Here is an 18840-nt window from a genome sequence, read left to right as displayed (position 1 = left end):
ATTCGAAACAATATTGTATTATGCCATATCAGCATGCATTTTAAAAAAAACTTACCAAAACTGGTGAATTTTTGTGTAGTCATTTTAACATTGAAGATGGAAGAAAACAGCAACGTTTTCGGCATATTATGCTTTATTATTTCAAGAAAGGTAAAAACGCAACTGAAACACAAAAAAGATTCGTGCAGTGTATGGAGAAGGTGCTGTGACTGATCGAACGTGTCAAAAGTGGTTTGCGAAGCTTCATGTTGGAGATTTCTCGCTGGATGATGCTCCGTGGTCGGGTAGACCAGTTGAAGTTGATAGCGATCAAATTGAGACATTAGCTGAGAACAATCAAAGTTATACCACGCAGGAGATAGCCAACATACTCAAAATATCCAAATCAAGCACTGAAAATCATTTGCACCAGCTTGGTTATGTTAATCGCTTTGATGTCTGGGTTCCACATAAGTAAAGCGAAAAAGACCTTCTTGACTGTATTTCTGCATGCGATTCTCTACTTAAATTAAACGTAATGAAAATGTTTCGTTTTTAAAACAAATTGTGACAGGCGATAAAAAATGGATACTGTACAATAATATGGGATGGAAGAGATCGTGGGGCAAGCGAAATGAACCACCACCAACCACGCCAAAGGCCGGTCTTCATCCAAAGAAGGTGGTGTTGTGTATATGGTGGGATTGGAAGGGAGTCCTCTATTATGAGCTCCGTCCGGAAAATCAAAAGATTAATTCCAACAAGTACTGCTCCCAATTATACCAACTGAAAACAGCACTCGATGAAAAGCATCCAAAATTAGTCAACAGAAAACGCATAATCTTTCATCAGGATACTGCAAGACCGCATGTTTCTTTGATGACCAGGCAAAAACTGTTACAGCTTGGCTGGAAAGTTCATCTGCCATATTCACCAGATGTTGCACCTTTGGATTTCCATTTATTTCGGTCTTTACAAAATTCTCTTAATGGAAAAAATTTCAATTCCTTGGAAGACTGTAAAAGGCACCTGGAAGAGTTCTTTGCTCAAAAAGATTAAAAGTTTGGGGAAGATGGGATTATGCAGCTGCCTGAAAAATGGCAGAAGGTAGTGGAACAAAACGGTGAATATGTTGTTCAATAAAGTTGTTGGTGAAAATTGAGTCTTTTATTTTCACTTGAAAACCGAAGGAACTTTTTGGCCAATCCAATATTTTATGAAAGAAAAATTACATGAAATTCAAATTTCAGTGTTCATTAATAAAGTTTTATTGGAACACAGTCATATTCTTTTGGCCACAGCTGCTTATGCACTACAATGGCAAGGTTGAGTAGTTGCAACAAAAACTGCATAGACTGAAATGTTGAAAATATTTACTATCTGGTCCTGTACAGATGTTTGTGGTCTCTGCAGCAGTTAATTATCATACAATTAAAAGTATGCTCCAGAGTCAAAATAAAGTAGTGTACAGACTGAGTTGACTTTTCACATTGTTTTTTAAACACCAGAAAGACACATTTTGAAATAGAATTCTGTCTAGCAGCTTTCCATGTCATTCAGAATGAGATCCAAAGTCGTTATCCTGGTCAACAAGGTCATTCTTGATATTGCCCCTCCCTACCTCTGTAACTTCTGCTACACTCTGCCTTCAGTCAATCTGATTCAGTTACACTGGCTCTTTGCTGTTGTGGGACTCCTACCTCAGGACCTTTGCACTTACTTGACCCACCCCCCACCCCCACATACACACCCACAGATATCAGCATAACCTACTTGCTCATTGCATTTTTCACTCTGTTCAAATGTTAACCTCACCAAGAAGCTTTCCTTAACCATCTTATCTAAAATAGCCCCCAGCCCCCAACACACATACTCCATTTGCAAAAAATGTAAATCCCCTGAGAGCAGGTACTTTAAGACAGTTTTATTCAACTCTGTATCTTAGAAGTATGTGGCGCAGAGTAGATGCTCAAGAGTATTTGTTGATGGAATGAATATATGATCCCCTGAAATGGATATTTGTGAGTTACTACATCAAAAAGAGATTCACATCTAAAATGCTGCAAGTTCCACTTGACAAAACACATGCAAGTACGCATAGACTATCCTGCTTCATTAATGTAAGGCTTTAGGGCAGAAAAAAAAAAAAAGTAAAACACCAGAGAACTCAAGTTATTGGCAGATAAAATTGAACCGCTGTGGGTCAGACTTCGTAAACTTACGCTAGATGTGGACACTCACTCAGAAGCTAGTCGCAGAGTCAGTGGTAAACCAAAGAGGAGGTGCCAGCAAGCTGGGCTGGAGCAGAACAGCAGTGATCATGAACCTGCAGGCTGGTGTGCTAGGGTCTCTCATAATTGTTCATTAGCCGTGTAAGTGGCCTGTGGTGTGGACTTTTTTACACGTAAGAATATTGACTCCCAGAGAAGTAATTTGCCTTAACTTTCACTTTATGCTAGTGAAACTGAGCTAGTGGATTCTATAAGTTTTAGGATTGCCAAATGGAAAACCAATATGTGGGTGGTGGTTTGCAATATGAAAGTATGCCTTATTCGAATTCTTTGAAGCAGAAAATGCTGACATAGTTTTTCCTAACAATTCGCTATGGGAAATAAGACAAGGAAATGGGTGGGAGTTGTCCAAAACTGAAAGTTGGCCTGGAGATAGAATGCAGATGGAGGAGATAAATAAGAAGTGTGAAGAGTTGATCTCTTAAGACTTAGTGGTAGAATCCACCTTTCTTAGCATCTTTATAAATGATCTGGAGGAGGCTCTATCAGAGAATTATTGGGTTTAAGTTGACTTTTCCGTTGTTTAGCAGGAAGGGTTTAGATAAGAGATAGCAGTCATTGACATGTTAATGAATCCTATCTCCACCTGATGGATTTGAACAGCTGACGGAAAGAGGTGTGTGTGTGTGTGTGTGTGTGTGTGTGTGTGTGTGTGTGTGTGTGTGTGTGTATGTGTGTTCGTGCGCGCCGCCTTGGGAGTCTTGGGGGAAGTACCCACTGACTGAAGTACTGACTGAAGATGGAATATAAATGGGAATTTTGGAAGACCAGGAGCCTGAGTCAGTTTGGGGTTTAAAGAGTAATATTTTTTCCAAAAAGTAACTGAAATCTCCCCTAAGAAATGCTGATGCCACCACCAACAGCCACCACAGAAACCCAAAACACCTTTCCCTACTCTTCTGTAAAAGAGTGGGGTTGATACAGTTGCAGTAGTGTGTATTTGTTCTGATTGTTACTAGTGAAAACGGGATTTTTGAAGGGCAGCTAAACTCACTGGAAAGGTATGGGTAGGAGATGGCTGAGAGATCATGAAAATACTAGGTTGAGAAGAAAGAGGAATATAGGGTGAGAAGAGTGATTTTTGTCTGGTCTTTTTTTTTGCCAGTTAGGACATTCTGAGGTTTCCATATCTACTGCTGGTTTCCCTGGGTGTAACTGAAGACTTCACGTAACCTGGATTCAAATTACCTTTCCAAAATCATCTCCCGTTCCAGCCTCAGACCACCACCAAGCAGCACTGAAGTGCAGCTAACTACCACATGTTAATTGTTGTCATTATCATATCATTCTTTAAAAACCCACTCAGCTGCCCTATTCTGTGAAGCCTTCCCAAAAGGCCTCTCCACCTCCTGCCCTGAGATTAGCCTATCCTTTTTTCTGGCCTTCCAAAGGACTTGTATTACTCCTGCCCTTAGCACTTCTTTTATTGTCTCATTTCATAGCTAATTGTTTATTCCTCCCTGCCCCCTGCATCATTAGTTCCTCAAGTGAGGGAATCTTGTTACATCCAACTTCAAAATTTGCTATGTATTTTCTCAAGATTTCTATCAGATGTATAAAGAAAGTACACAAATTTTCAATGTTTTTCTAAGATATAACTGATTTCTTACAGGGTCAGAGGAAAGGGAGTGTAAAATGATAAAAATGTGTTGTCCTACGCTTTGACATATACCTTTGGTACTTCCTCAAAATGTTCTTAGAAACTCAGCTTGGAGAAAGGAAAATGAGAACTTGAATTCTAGCTGTTTGGAGACAGTAAATCATAAAAGTAGGGATTAAAGAGATGATAAGATGAACACAAATTTTTATTGATTGTTTTCTCCCCAAAATGAGAATAATAAGAACCTTGTCCAAGATACCACCTGTCATCGCATCACTTCTTTCTTTTCTTGTATTTTCTAAATTAACAAAATCAGTTACATAATTTTCCTCACAGAGTTTTTCTCTAAGCCATTGTTAAAAAATTTTTACTGACGCTTGTTAAAGATAGTTAGGCAACTTTATTTAGTACCATTGTGTTAGGTATAGGGACCACTGCAGTGGGATTTTACAGTGGGAGAGAAAGAATGGGCTCAAATCTGAATACATCATGGGCAAGTGGGAAATTTATAGCCAAGGAGCAGGCTGAGGGGTCAGTGGATGGCAAATTACTAAGAGAAAACATCAGGGATCAGGAAGAATCTGGCAAAAAACTGACCTAACAGGATTCTCGCTGAAGACAGGTCAGAGTAAACAGACATCACCTGGGGGATGGTGGGGTGAGCGACCTGATCAGATATCCAGGGTGATCAGATATCCAGGGTGATCAGATATCTAGGGTGAAGGGCTCTGGTTAAAATGACTTAGCAGGGTTCTTGCTAAAATTAGATTTTTACAGGGAAGTTCATGGATGGACCTTGGAAAAGGTTCAGGAGCCTGACTAAAGTTTGGTCAGGCAAAGAATCTTTGTCATCATTATTTGCGGGAGAAAATATTTCAGTAACTTAAAATAGACATGTGGGGCTTCCCTGGTGGCGCAGTGGTTGAGAGTCTGCCTGCTGATGCAGGGGACACGGGTTCGTGCCCCGGTCCGGGAAGATCCCACGTGCCGCTGAGCGGCTAGGCCCGTGAGCCATGGCCGCTGAACCTGCGCGTCCGGAGCCTGTGCTCCACAACGGGAGAGGCCACAACAGTGAGAGGCCCGCGTACCGCAAAAAAAAAAAAAAAAAAATTGACATGTGTAGTAAGTTTCAATAAATTCCACAATGTTAAAAATTACATGAGATGGAAGAAATGTGAAAATAAAAATAATATTAAAGACTGTAACATTTGAGCTTTAACTATTTCAACTCTCCTTAATAAAAATAGGAAACATTACCAAATTTAAATGATCTAAATCACTGCATTGAAGTATCTACTTTTAGGTAAATAAAAGACTTCATAACAATTCTCCCACTTTTTGCAACATGGAAAACATATTACTCACAACATTTTGTCACCACAGGTTGACTTACATAAACAAAATGATTTTAAATGAGCAGAACGTAGTCATTTACCCAATGATTATTGTCCCCTTCAAAAAACAGACAGTTACAGATTTTTAAACATGCCACTTATACAAGACCCACCTGCATATCCAGGCTGTTGCTGACCACACCCCCACTTCACTTCCCTGACCACTGGAGCTCATAGGACCTTTGCTATGAGCTTGTCTATGAAGTCAGAAATTCTGCAGATCACAAACAGCCAGGGGGCTTCCCTGGTGGCGCAGTAGTTAAGAATCCTCCTGCCAATGCGGGGGACACGGGTTCAATCCCTGGTCCAGGAAGATCCCACATGCTGTGGAGCAACTAAACCTGTGCGCCACAACTACTGAGCCTGCACTCTAGAGCCCACGAGCCACAACTACTGAGCCCATGAACCACAACTACTGAAGCCCACACACCTAGGGCCTATGCTCTGCAACGAGAAGCCACAACAATGAGAAGCCTGTGCACCGCAACGAAGAGTAGTCCCTGCTCGCCACAACTAGAGAAAGCCCGCGCAGCAGCGAAGATGCAACACAGCCAAAAATAAATAAATAAAAATAATTTTTAAAAGTTCCCTTTAAAAAAAAAAATGAGAACAGCCAGGAGTTGGGCTGCCTAAGTGTTTGCCCCACATCAAAAACTTGTTCTCTGTATATTGTCTAAAGAATTTTTACTTTACTTTGATATCCATTAAAAATACCTTCAATTAGAGATCTCATTTAGGACAAGAAGCATCTTTACTCTTGTTACTGTTAGCATACCCACACCTTTGGGCAGATAAGGTGTAAAGGGCTGAGAGCTTCTTATTATAAATTATTGTAAATTAGTGCTTTTTCTCAAAGTTAATGGAGATGAAGTAGATGGAGCCAAAGGTGAATGGACTTGTGATGAGGGAGGGGAAAGATAGAGAAGGGAAAGGGCGGGTCTCACTAGGCTGCCTTTGTGAGGATGGGGGGAAGGGACATGCTGAGAGGTGGGAGAAAATTGTGTCAGGAAAAATTGTGGAAGCCTTTGAAAAGTGGGAAAAAAGATTACTGGGTGTTCTATGGAAGGTTAGGTGTTATCCAGCCCAAGCTCCCTGGTTATCCACAGGGATTGTCTCAGAGCTATCTTATCACTGTTAGCTGCAGGAAACAGAGAGTAATATGGTGGGATTCAGGACACACTGTCCTAAAATATGGCACTTTGGAATATTGAATATTTGAAGCTGCAGGAGTTTGAGAAATCAACAGAAGCAAGAAGGTATCTCTGACTTTCCCTTCCCTACCCCACCTCCCTGCCCTTCTCCCCCGAAGCAGTCATAAGACCCTCATGTGGGAGGTGCCCTTCCGATACCCAGAAGAAAGGGTCATCCTTATCTCCAAGATGAAAGAACACGAAGAAGAATCCAAGCAGGTCTTGTGAAATTTCTCCAGTTTACTACACTTACCTCATACCCTTTGTCTTACCGTCTTTCTCCATGACTGTCCACTCTTTATCAGACCTAGCATAAAAACAATCAGGTTTAACCATTCTTTTAGGTCTTCATTTCCTTATGAAGGCGCTCATGTCTGGTAAAACTTAAATAAACTCATATGCTTCTCTCCTGTTCATCTGTCTTTGTTGGTTTAATTTTCAGACCCATCCAAGGACTCTAAGAGTGTCAAGGAAAATTTTTTCGTCTCCCACAAATACAAATAATTCTTGTCCATAGAAACACAAATACATTTTTGTTAGTGGGGATGTAATTGATTATTGTCCTGGCAATATTGACCAGTTTGGCATCTGTAACTGAATTCATTTCAGCCTATCTGATTGCCTGTATCTTCTTCTGCTCTTTGACTTCTCCTCTGACCTCATTTTTAACCTTCCTGGTTCCCCCGTTAAATACCGCGTTTTTAAAACTTTGACATAGATTCATTTTACATTTGATTGACAGCTATGATTTTCCTTTTTTAAAAATTTAAATTTTAACAATTTAAAACACCATCCTCCAAGATGCCCAGTGGCTTCACCTGACAGAGCCAGGGAATATGCACCATGGAGAAGTACACCTCAGAGGGAGCCCCAGTACCTTAGCTGGGGCGAATACCAAGCAATACCAGGACTTTAATTTTGTTGACTTTTCCTCCCATTGGCACAAACTCATATAGATCACTGAGTTTTTCTGTTTCTTTGTTTAGTCTTGACCTATGGCTGAAGCTGTAGAACTGGAGTTATAAGTGTTCAATGTGTCTATATATATATATATGTGTGTTTATAATTCAGAAAGGCCTTTACCTCTTGGTTTGTAACTGTAAAAGGTTTCCCTATCTTTGGAGAATATTAATATACTAGTTAATAAAGTTTCTTAAACAACTCTGTTCTGACTGGTTTATAGACAGGTAAGAATTTACATAAATTTTGTATTTCTAGGCTTCCAGAAAATAAGGAAATCAAATATCTAATACTTTAAAAGTGTTGCACTTAAAAATAAATCTATCCTACAGAATGAGCTAAATCAAACATTTTAAGAATTCAAATTTACGTAATTTATGTGAATCTTGGATAAATGAGAATAGTTAAATAATTTTTGTTCAAAAAAAAAAGAGAACTCTGTCTTCTCTTTGATTTATCAGTGTCAAGTATAATATAAATGTATGTCATGGAGTAAAAACTTTTCCTCTACATTGTTAGGTTCAGGATTGGGGTGCCTTCAAATTAAATTGACAAAAGACAGATTAGCAAGAGAAAAGATAGATTTTATTTATTTATTTATTTTTGGCTGTGTTGGGTCTCGAGTGCAGGCTTTCTCTAGTTGCGGTGAGGGGGGGGAAGCTACTCTTCATCGCAGTGGCTTCTCTTGTTGCAGAGCATGGGCTCTAGGCACGTGGGCTTCAGTGGTTGTGGCACGCGGGCTCAGTAGTTGTGGCACACGGGCTTAGTTTCTCCACAGCATGTGGGATCTTCCCGGACCAGGGCTTGAACCCGTGTCCCCTGTACTGGCAACCGGATTTTTAGCCACTGCAACACCAGGGAAGCCCCAAGAAAAGAGATTTTTATGCATGTACCTATGTATATATAACTGAGAATTTCACAGAAAAATGTGACTCAAAGGGGCGATTAGAATTTGAGGCTTATATACCATCTTAAGGGACAGGAGCAAAAACAGAAGGGCATTTATGGGAAAACAAATGATTTCTTGGATAGATAAATGGGCCATAGAAAGGAGACAGAGTTTTGTCGCCATGTCTGTTTAGGTGGGGTGTAGAGTCTTCTCATTTCTGGTGATGGGTCAATCTTCCCTGGTTGCTCCCAGGGAGGGGAGTTATAACAACAAAATTCTTTTGAGTTCTTTGGAAGGCTCTGCCTTTAGGCAGATAAGGGATTTCAGGAACTCAAATGCCTTCTGTTCAAAATAACTTTTGTGCCACTGGACCCCTTCACAAACCTTTTATTTTACTTGGATTTGTTTTTCCTAAGCTATAGGTTTATTGATCAAATAAATTGACATTACTCTTACATAACGTTTAGGACTGTGGAAAATGTAAATTTTGTTCGATTAAATTGAGTCATTATTCTGACAAACTTTTTTTTGATAGTTGCTTTTATTTTATTTTATTTATTTTATTGAAGCATAGTAGATTTACAATATTGTGTTAGTTTTATGTGTACAGCATAGTGATTCAGTATTTTGTAGATTATATTCCATTATAGGTAATTACAAGATAGTGGGTATAATTCCTGTGCTATAGAGTATACCCTTGCTGCTTATCTATCTTGCATGCAATAGTGTGTATCTGTTAATCCCATACCCTTAATTTGTCCCTCCTCACTTTCTTCTCCCCTTGGTAACCCAAGTTTGTTTTCTATATCTGTGAATCTTTCTGTTTTGTATATGTATTCATTTGTATTATTTTTTATTTTATTTTTTTAACATCTTTACTGGAGTATAATTGCTTTACAATGGTGTGTTAGTTTCTGCTTTATAACAAAGTGAATCAGCTATACATATACATATATCCCCATATCTCCTCCCTCTTGTGTCTCCCTCCCTCCCACCCTCCCTATCCACCCCTCCAGGTGGTCACAAAGCACGGAGCTGATCTCCCTGTGCTATGCGGCTGCTTCCCACTAGTGTATTATTTTTTAGATTCCACAAATAAGTGACATCATATAATATTTGTCTTTCCCTGCCTGACATTTCACTAAGCATAATATTCTCTAGGTCCATCCATGTTGCGGCAAATGGTAGTTTTTTATTCTTTTTTTATGGTTGAGTACTATATATATATATATACACACACACCACATCTTAATATAATCATCTGTTGATAAGGCACTTAGGATTGCTTCCATGTCTTGGTATTCCAACAAACTTTTAATTTCAACAGCAGTTATGTTTTTTTATGTCAGCTTTAAGTATGTCAGCTTTAAGATAATTTTCAGGATCTGTGGTTAATTTAAAACCTTGGATTGTTATTAAATTAAATGAATTAATAGATAATCATTGAATATCAGGATAATTTCTGGGTAAATTAGAATACTGAACCACTGATCATGAAACAAAGTTTGAGATTTATCAACTTTTCATTTTATTTTATATGCTACAGAAAGGCTATATCTTTCAGTCATGTTAATGAATGTGCTCACTTTTGCCATCTTAAGAGCTGTGAAAGAGATGTGCATTGCTGTAGAAAGTTGTATAAAATGTGTTCACAGGCTAGTTTGCAAGTGCTTGTGTATGACATCCGATTCAATAATCCATCCCTGTTGGGAAGAAAACTTTTCCTTTATCCACTTAGGTTCAATTCATTGTGGGTTTGTGAATTAACTGACAAGCAGAAGAAAAGACACGGTTTATTTACACCCATGCTCACAGAAGTCACTAAGTAATGAGTAACTCACTGGCTAGCCAGAGGTAAAAGTTTATATACCAACTTAACAAAAAAGAGGCATGTTTAGGGCTTCACTGGAAAGTATGGAAGGTTCTATTGGACGTCATGATGCTAATGAGCAGCCGAATTTGCACTTCCTGGTGCTAAGGGTCAGTCTCCTTCCAAACAGGAAAATCTCTCACAAAAGGGTCAATGGCAGTTGTATTTTCAGGAGTATCTGCTTAAGTTTAGATAAGGTTTCTTTCTGTGGCAGCTGATTGTTCAGGTGTTTTAAGCTTAAAGAAATTTTAATTCCTTCACCCCCATGCCATCATTTTTCTCTGTGAAACAGCAGGTAATTACTTTGGTTGTTTTTCTTTTTTTTTTTTTTTTTGATTTTGATTTTTTTCCAAGCTATTTTATTGCTTTTAATTTTAAAATTATTTTTTATTGGAGTATAGTTGCTTTACAATGTTGTGTTAGTTTCTGCTGTACAATAAAGTGAATCAGTTATATATATATACATATATCCCCTCTTTTTTGGATTTCCTTCCCATTTAAGTCACCACAGAGCATTGAGTAGAGTTCCCTGTGCTATACAGTAAGTTCTCATTAGTTACCTATTTTATACACAGTAGTGTATATATGTTGATCCCAATTACCCAATTCATCCCACCCCCCCAATAACTTTGTTAAAAGTTATAATTATTAGGGGTAGTTGAGACCATAATAGGAGCAAGAATGACAGAGAAATAAAATTGTGCATTTTTTTTTTTCAAGAAAAAGAGTAGGGTTTTTTCCTTTAAAATAAAATAATTTTTTTATTCTCTGGGCTCCTTTACATTTAAAAATTATTGAGGACTCCAAAGAGCTTTTGTTTGTATGAGAAATATAAAAAATATTTATTTTTGGGCTTCCCTGGTGGCGCAGTGGTTGAGAGTCCGCCTGCCGATGCAGGGGACACAGGTTCGTGCCCCAGTCCGGGAAGATCCCACATGCCGTGGAGCGGCTGGGCCCGTGAGCCATGGCTGCTGAGCCTGTGCGTCCGGAGCCTGTGCTCCGCAACGGGAGAGGCCACAACAGTGAAAAGCCCGCGTACCACAAAACAAACAAACAGACAAACAAAAAAATTTATTTTTTGATCATTGGAAAGCAGCAATATCAAAGGAATCCATTGCATATTAAAATAATAACATATTTTTATGAACAATATATTTTCTAAAACCAAAAAAATATGGCAATAGCATTGTTTTATGTTTTTGGAAATCTCTTAAATGTCTGGCTTACCAGAAAAAAGCTGGATTCTCATATCTACTTCTGCATGTAATCTGTTGTAATATTACACATCCCATAGCTTCTGTACTGTACCCTTGTGAGAAAATGAGAATGAAAAAGGCAAATAGCATTTTAATATTACTATGAGAATAGTTTTTACTTCATGCATCCCCTGAAAGAGCTTTAGGGCTCTGTCCTTGCTATAGACTGAATGTTTGTGTCCCCCTGAAAATTCATATGTTGAACCTAATCCCCAATATGTTGGTATTATGAGGTGGAGCTTTTTGGAGGTACTTAGGTCAGGAGGGCAGAGCCTTCATGAATGAGACTAGCGTTCTTACAAAATAGACTCCAGAGAGCTCTCTTGCCAGCTTCCAATCATGAGAGGACACAATGAGACTCAGCCATCTATGAACCAAGAAGCGGGGCTCTCACCACACACTGATTCTGGCAGGACCTTGATCTTGGACTTCTTAGCCTGCAGATTTGTGAGAAATAAATGTTTATATTTTAAGCTGCCCAGTATATGGTATTTTGTTATAGCAGCCTGTAGACAGAAATAATCAATAAACCAGTCCACAACAGGAATAGAAAAGAGTTTTATTTGAGCCAAACTGAGGACTGTAGCCTGAGAGACAGATTCAAGGAGATTTTGCACTGTGTTCCTCTGGACTACAAAACAGGGGAGGCTTATAAAGACAAAACCCACAGAATTACATAAGTTGTTTGTCAAGGGTTAGGATTGGAGCTGACAGGAAGTTAGGGTGCTTGTTAAGCAAGCATCCAAAATGGTTGCCTAGTTACAAGGGGAGACGTTGAGACTGTAAGATTGCATCTGGCAGCTGCTAGCATATTGTTTTGAGAATGGCTGAGGCTGTCCTTGAGACTGATGCAGTTCAGAAAATTCAAGTTCTCAGTGATGCAGGAATCTGTCTGAAACCACACTCACAATGGCCACCTGGCTCCATTTTGAATGCCTGAACCACAATAACTCCATTTTGATTTTTAACTGCATTCTTTTCTTCAATGGTTAAAGCAGATATAGGCCATAAAACAGGCTGTTTGAGTTAGCATAAAGTTCAAGCCAAATCTCACATAAGCCAGAATGACTTCTCCATACCTGAATATGTGAAAATTTCTCCCATCAAGCCCAAATGGATTAATACAGTCTTTAAGAAAAGGGTCAGTTTATTCCAGAATATAAAATAGTGTAATGGGGAAAACTTGGAAAGTGAATTTTATTTTCTTTGGTTTTATAATACCTGAGCTTGTAAAGAGGCTATAAAATATGTTAAATTTTAGCAAAGATTATTGTGTTTTAATGGCTTACTTCCTTGGTTCACTGATTAATAACCTTCAATTGTAATATGAAAGCTCATTCTTTACCTTTTGGGTTTTCTGCCTACATAGCAGAGATTCTGTGGCTTATCAGAATAATCTTGTTTATTTAAGAAAAAAAAAGAACAAAGTCTTCTTACTTTTGAAAGAACTAATGTTCTTTACATTCATGTTACCTTATATATTTACTTTTAAAATCTTTTATTGTCATTTTGATTAAATAAGTAACCAAGTATTGTTGCTCAGTAACCCATGATCCTACCTTAATGAAGTGTCCACTTATCCTCTGCCAATTCTTTGGAAATTGCCTTCCCCAAATGAGAACCCTAAATTTAGAAAAACTAAAATAAAAATTTCAGGATGTCTTTTACACCTAAAAGTGTCTTTGGATTTGCAAAAGTTTCCTGGGAAAACCACAAAGATTTGGTTTCTCACCTTATAAAAAGAGAGCTGCTAAAAATAATTAGGTTTGTTTGAGATGTTCCTATTGTGAGACTTGGATGGGAAGAGTTGTCATATCAGGAGAGATGTTCACTCTTCTCTAGGTTTGTATAGACAAATATTGAGATAACTTTCAGAGTTTGTATTCTTTATTGAATGTCCCTAGAAGTTTGCCAGTGCCCTTGCTATCTATAATAGGATTTTACTCTCAGGAGAAATCAGACCAAAATTTGAAATAGTATGCATTGTATCCCAATAGAGAATTTTACTTTCTTTCATTCCGTTATTATTAGCCACAGTAATAAATGAACCACAGCCATTGAGTCTTTGTAATCTATCTCTATCTTCCTATCTACCTATCTATCTAATCTATCTATCTATCTATCTATCTATCTATCTATCTATCTATCTATCTATCTATCCATCTATCTATCCATCCATCTATCCATCTATTTATTTATCTATCTATCTATCTATCTATCTATCTATCTATCTATCTATCTATCATCTATCTATCTCTTGTAATCTGATGCTTGCCTGAGGACTTTGTTATAAGTTACAGCCCAGAGTCTGTGTCTTCAATAAATAAGGACAGTCTTAGAGACTAGTGGGAAAGGACCATAACAAGTACTTCAAAATACTGGCATTTCAAAAAACAGACTCTTGCCCAGGCTTCTGAGTTGATATCACTTAGATAACTTTCAGACCTTACCAACGAACTGAGTCAGAATTTCCAGAACTCTTTTTAGTCCAGAGAGCAGACTGCTGTCCAAAATCCAGCAAAGCAAAAATTAATTACAGAGGACCAAATGGAGTGAGGGGGGAAACATTACTATGGCTAGTTTTTTGGAATATTGTTCAGAAACCCCCTTGTTTGGAATATTGTTGATGCTGTGTTACTGTTTCATATTTTGGATATATGAAGAAGCCCTTTCTCTTTCTTCTTAAGCAATCTATAACCCACACAACTTATTAGACTGCTTTTGTGAGCTAAATTAAACATTTTTACATGGTATTTGATTCTTACTGGCTCTCCCAAATTCAGAAACTTTTACTAAGTCTTGTTGCTTTTCATGATAATGTAGTTATTTGCATACATTCAATAAGACTCTATCTGCCTTTATATCAGGATACAATTGGACAAATTACTTGGAATTTATGATTTGAGAATGATGCCCTTTTAATCAGGTATGACAGGTCATTTTTATGGAAAAAGAAGGTTGATTTTACATACAGGACCAATACCTGTTAAGCCCACCTAGGAAAATTGACGTTCAGGGTCCCATGCCTACAAATGATAAGAAAATGTCATTTTCTGGTAAGCAAGGAAACAGTCTATTTTGAGGACCTCTAAAAGAGTGGAAGTCATTACATTTATAGGTACTGCAGAAGAAATCTGGTGGAGAGAGGTTTGGGAACTTGATTTCTTAGCCTCAGGATAACAAATAATAGTAGCTTTTAAGATTCCAGTCCAAGATTCCTTATGAAATTTCCCAGTCAGAAGTTTATTTGTGGCCTCAATGCTTAGTGCTTAAGTTTGAATAGCAAACTCAAGGAAGCTTGTATGGTTGGTTAACACTCTTGCTCACAAATTTTCTATAAAAGCCCAGTAGTAAATATTTTTAGCTTTGCAACAGGGCCAGGATCAGGGTGCAGTAAAATGTAGCAAAGCCTTGCCAAGCCATACTGGAGCCCGAGGCAAAAGGGAAAAAGGAAAAACAGTATTACTGGTCCTGTCTTCATTTAAAAATTTTGACATTTTGCTCAATTTGGGGGGGGCATTCTTTTGATTTTAAAAAGTATGCATCAGAGCTTCCCTGGTGGCGCAGTGGTTGAGAGTCCGCCTGCCGATGCAGGGGACACGAGTTCGTGCCCTGGTCCCGGAAGATCCCACATGCCGTGGAGCGGCTGGGCCCGTGAGCCATGGCCGCTGAGCCTGTGCGTCCGGAGCCTGTGCTCCGCAACAGAAAAAAGTACTTTATCATCCCTTTCTATATCCAAAGAGAAGTATCTACTCCCTGAGTGGCGACAAAGAATAACATCTTATCACTTGGCTAAGGAGGCAACATAAAACAAGAAAAATCCCATAATCCAGGGATTAATGAAGCCAGCCGTATCAGAAAGAGGATCAGAGGAGAGGTGGGAGTTACTTCACATCACCACTCCAGCCACTCTTCCTCTGTCTCCCACCTGCCCCAGGAGGGATGACACCTTGAATGGTTCTTTCAATCCCCGTAGTTTGTGGATCCTGGTTATGACTGTTTTATCTCTGGAAGGAGAGATAAAACCCATACTATAAAGGGAACAGGTTAGGAAGGGGCAACCTGATACTTGTGATCAGATTTGGGAGTGGAGCAAACAAATTTGGAGTACAGACATTTGATTGATTATTATACTGATACCACAAATTGTCAACATTTAGAATTGTGGCTTGCCATTTCTGAGTCACTAAAAGTAAATATTATTATCTCTCCTTTCTTTGTTTATTGTGAGCACATATATAACTATTCTAAAATTATACAATAAGAAACAAAAATGTTATTAAACTTAAGAGGGAAAAACATTAAATTGGTTAGGGAGTCACCCATAACTTAATTCTTTCTAAAGGCCCTATTTTACCAGTTGAAAATAAGGAAATACCAGTTATAGGAGATAGCTGGGCACAGAATTGAGGGAATGTAAACATGGTAGAACATCTTTGTGTTGTATTAATTTCGTTTAAATAGAGGAAAAGATAAATATGTGAATCTTAAGCAAAAAAAAAAAAAAAAGTAAAATAAACCCCTACATTTGCCTCAATTACCACATTAACTTATATAAAAGTGGGAGAACAATGAATTCGTTGTATTAACTCTTGGTTAATTGTTTCTTTTCATGAGCTTAAATTAATCTTCGGAGAGTTATGGATAATTGATCATTTCACTTTCTCTTTCACCCATTAAATTGCATGAAGTCTTAGTTTCACAGGACTGCTTGATGAATACATTTTCTATTCCCACAATAACAAAGTACCACAAATGGAGTGATTTAAAACAACACCTTTTTATTATTTCATAGTTCTGTAGGTCAGAAATCCTGGCGTGGGCTCAGCCGGAGTCTCTGATCAGGTTCCCATGGGGCTGGAATCAAGGCATCAGTGGGGCTGTGCTCCCTTGTTGTTCGGGCTCTTCTTCCATACTTATGCATTTGTTGGCAGAATTCAGAATTCTGTAGGATGGAGGGCTGGTCTTCTCACTGGCTATCAGCCAGGTGCAGCCCTCTCCTCAACGTGAGAGTTTGCTTCTTTAAGGCCAAAGGTAAAGCAACCGCTGCTGCTTTGAATCTCCTTTATTCTGACTTCCAGACAGTCTTTAAAGATTTCACATGACTACATCAGGCCCACCCAGAATAATTTCCCTTTAAAGTGCAACTGATTAGTGACTTTAGGTGCTGGTGATTCAAGGGTAAACAAAGTAGGCCTTAATTCTGGTGATAGTCAACTAATACTAAAAGAAAATACCACAGCTGCAGACTCTGGTAACTGCTGTAAAGGAAATGAACAGGGTGGTATGACACCAGGGAAAAGCTTTTGTGACAGGAGGTGGTACCTGGGCTGAGACCTGGAAGATGAGCACGAATCAGTCATGGGAAGAACTGAGGGAAAACCAGTGACGTACCAGTTGTACTTTTATATTGTGCCTGAAACAAACTATTAAAGAGTACAGATCAGTTCCTTAAGGGAATTCTCTGAAAGCCTGCTAAGTTATCTTTATCTTTGAGTATTGCAGCAAAAATGCAATTCAATAATGGATTAAATTTATTGAACACTTGGGGTTTTGCATGATTTCCAGATGCATAAACAATGTCTTCTGCCCCCAGAGTGTCCTTCTAGGTCATCCACTGCACCTACCGCAATCAGTGGGACCAATGGCACATTAACTGATCTCTACTTACATCACTGGTGCCATAGGATGTTTTAGCCATTAATAACAACCATCATTAGCCAACTGTAAGCATGAAAAGTTTTTATATGTGGGTGTGTTTTTATAGGCAAATGTGAATTTCAAAGTGAGTACATATATTCTGTATCAGCAAAGAAGAAAGAAAAGGCTTTTATTTTAAACTGTTTTCAACATTTTAAATTTATGTGCTGGCTTTCAGTGTGAATCTGTTATAATACATATCTACTCCAGGTTTGAATTTTATTCAAATATGTAAATATTTTATATTGTAGAATCCATTATTTCACCACAATGTTATATACTGAAATAAGTCATATGAATATACATGTTGCTATTTTGGGGTTCTTCATTTCTTCCCTACCCATCATCCCCTCCTCTCTACCTAATTCATAAGTAAGTTACTAAATAAATCCTGAAAACTCCACATAAAAAATGTTTCTCAATCCCACCCCTACTTCATTATCTCCACCATGCTGGCCTTAATTCATGCTTTTAAGGCCCATCCATTGATCTTTCAAACAGTCTTAACTGGTCTTCCTGCTAAGAGCCTCTTCCTACTTTAGTCCATTTTCTATACAGTTGCCAGATTATCTTCCTAAAAACTGAGCGAAGTCCCTGTGCTCATGGAGTTTACACTCTTCCACTGGAGACTAAAAGTGAAAAATATAACAAAACAGACACGTGCTAATGAGATATAAAGAAAATAAAAGCACTGTAAGAGGAAAAGTAAAGGAAGGTGTAATTTTATTTCAGTTTAATTGAGATACAATTGACATACAGCACTATAAAATTTAAGGTGTACAGCATAAAGAGGGAGTAATTTTAGACAGGGTGGTGACATTTCATTATAACAAATGTTAATGCTCTCCAGCCAAAGACCAACAGGAGCACACCCATAGTTGAACCAAGTTGAGTTTACTGACTTGTTACAAAAAGGCACATAGCACATGTGAGGAATTGTGGAGAGTCTCAATAAAAAGGTGTAAAAGACTTAAAGGATTGGACTTGTGTTTGGTGATTTTGAGGAAGGTTTAAGGCTTTGCTCTGGATTGGATGCTGTCAGGAAGCAGAGGTTATTCTATGATTGGATATTTTAATAATTGTTATCTAGAAGGTAGGAAGAGTGGAGCAAGGCTTAGGTTGTAATTGGTCAAGAAACAGTAATCACATATATTAGGCAGAATGTTTGGTCATTTTTGTGGTTTGGAGTGTTCTTGTGTTGGTTGTGTTCAGACATGATTACAGAGGCATCTTATTTTTTTCTTGTCTGTTATGATCACAGAGTGGCCATGTTCGATGTTGATGTTTTGTGAGATTGTTTTTGTACAACAGAACACTCAAACCTAGTTGAGAATGCCAGTAACACCAAGGCCTAGCAAATAGTTCCAGGCCAGCTCCTGGTTGTTCAGGCTGCTTTCCTTTTTCTCATTAAAAAGGCCATCCAGTGCTATAATTATCTCTAAATTGCAATTTATTACTCTTACTCATAATTCTATCTCCTGAATATTTAGAATACTTATCAGTATTATCACTTAGGGTAATGAGTTCTAAAACTCATTATAGCTCTGGTGGCAACAGTAGTAGCTTAATCCTTATTAAAACATATGAAACCCTCTGCTACATGCTGTGGTACAGCAGCCACCTGCTTGTGGCTGAATGGCTCTGGAATTGGAAGAACCAGTGCTGTATATTTCAGAAACCACTTCAAAAGTCTCAGTCACTTGCCTCACCT

The sequence above is a fragment of the Pseudorca crassidens genome, chromosome 3 (genome assembly GCF_039906515.1).
Source record: "Pseudorca crassidens isolate mPseCra1 chromosome 3, mPseCra1.hap1, whole genome shotgun sequence".
NCBI lineage: Eukaryota > Metazoa > Chordata > Mammalia > Artiodactyla > Delphinidae > Pseudorca > Pseudorca crassidens.
Note: the sequence above shows the minus strand (reverse complement) of the source record.